Source organism: Callithrix jacchus, chromosome 8, assembly GCF_049354715.1.
Source record: "Callithrix jacchus isolate 240 chromosome 8, calJac240_pri, whole genome shotgun sequence".
NCBI lineage: Eukaryota > Metazoa > Chordata > Mammalia > Primates > Cebidae > Callithrix > Callithrix jacchus.
In genome coordinates, this window is record NC_133509.1 from 30,687,882 (window position 1) to 30,689,797 (window position 1,916).

General features: G+C 45.5%; 1 pseudogene; it reads right to left on the reverse strand.

Moving 5' to 3' along the window:
• Positions 1-704: 704 nt before the first annotated feature.
• LOC100415139 (farnesyl pyrophosphate synthase pseudogene) lies at positions 705-1,787 on the reverse strand (annotated as a pseudogene).
• Between the last annotated feature and the right edge of the window lie 129 nt (positions 1,788-1,916).

Here is a 1,916-nt window from a genome sequence, read left to right on the forward strand (position 1 = left end):
CAATCCTACTGATACCTTGATTTCAGACTCTGGTTTCCAGAACGGCAAATTTCCACTATTTTAAGCTGCCTTGCTTTTGATAATTTATTATGGTAGCCCTAGGAAGCTAATACCATATATCCACACTCATTTGTGTCTGTGTAACTCTGCAATTTTGTCACATGGGTAATTATGCCATCACAAGACACCTTGTTTTACCCCTCTCCCTGTCTCTAACCCCTGCAACCACAAATCTATTAATCTACTTACTAATCTATATATATGTGTTTCATGGCTGTTTTGTAAGTGGAAGAAAAAGAAAAAGAAAAAAGCATATACCTGTCTAAGGCCTTTATTTTTAATTTTTTTTGGAAACAGAGTTTTGCTCTTGTTGCCCAGGCTGGAGTACAATGACTCGGTCTCAGCTCACCACAACCTCTACCTCCTGGGTTCAAGCAATTCTCCTGTCTCAGCCTGCTGAGTAGTGGGGATTGCAGGTATGTGCCACCTCACCTGGCTAATTTTTGTATTTTAGTAGAGATGGGGTTTCTCCATGTTGGTCAGACTGGTCTCAAACTCCTGACCTCAAGATCTACCTGCCTCAGCCTCCCAAAGTGCTGGGATTACAGGAGTGAGTCACCATGCCTGGCCCTATTTTTAATTTCTTTTAGGATTACACAATAATTTATTGAGAGCCTCCTCTCCCCACCCTTGCAGTCTCTGGGTCACATTTTATGCATGTAAAATTTGCACACCAGCCCCAGAAAGATGGCTGGGGTCAGAAGTGCTGTGTACTGTTCATTGAGACCCATAATGGGGTTGTAACTGTCTTTCTCATACTCCAAGAACACAGCCGGCAGATCCAGCTCCTCATATAATGCTTTCACCTGGGCCACCTTCTTGGCTTCCTTCCTCCTTCAGGATCTGGTACTATTCTGGGAGTGGCCCATTGCAGACACTGAACCACCAGCCAGCTGCATTTGTTGTCCTGGATGTCAGTGCCAACTTTGCCAGTCACACAAGCGTCTCCAAAGAGGTCAAGATAATCATCCTGAATCTGAAAGAACTCTCCCATCTCCAGCAAGATCTTCTTGGCATTGAGGTGCTCCTTCTCACCATCAATTCCTGCCATGTACATGGCTGCAGCTATAGAAAGGTAGGAGTAGAAAGCTGTCTTGTACTTGACAATAGATTTGTATCTCTTTTCAGTGAATCTGCTAAGATCTGCATTGCCCTGGAGGGCTGTGATGAGGTCTAGGGTCTGCCCAATCTCAGTCTGATAGGAACTCTGCAGAAAGAGCTCAGTCAGAATCAGGTAATAGGGCTGCTCCTGGCAATAAAGCTTCAGCAGGTGGTAGATACATGCTTGCAGAAGCATAGCATCATTGATGGCATCCAAACCCACGCCCGGCTTCTGATGCCAGCAGATCTGTACCCAGTGGGTGAGGGATGAATCCATGATGTCATCTGCCACCAGGAATAAAGCTTACAGCAGTTCCACACACCAGCCACAGTCAGGGCCGTTGGAGACTGTCAGCATCCTGTTTCCTCAGCTCCACCAGCTCCCAGAATGCTACTAGCACCGTCAAAGCCTGGTGATACTTCCCTCCAATGGCACTGTACTCCAGGACCTCCTTGAGCCGGGCGATAGCATCTCCTTTCTCTGGGTGCCCTATCTCATCCTCAGTCAGCACCGTAACAATCTGGGAGAAGTGCTGTACGAAATTCTGTTTTTCTTGGGCATAAACATCTGATTTCTGGTGTCCATTCATTCTGAGGGAGGAGCAAAAAGCTTTGTTCCAGAATGCGGGTTCCTGCTTGATACCTCTTTACTTCTGGCTAAAACCACTGTTGTAATCAGTGATCTTGTTTAACTTTCCACCCACTTGCTCTTTTTCTCCTATTTTTATTTTCTTTTGTTGTTGTTAGCTGTAATA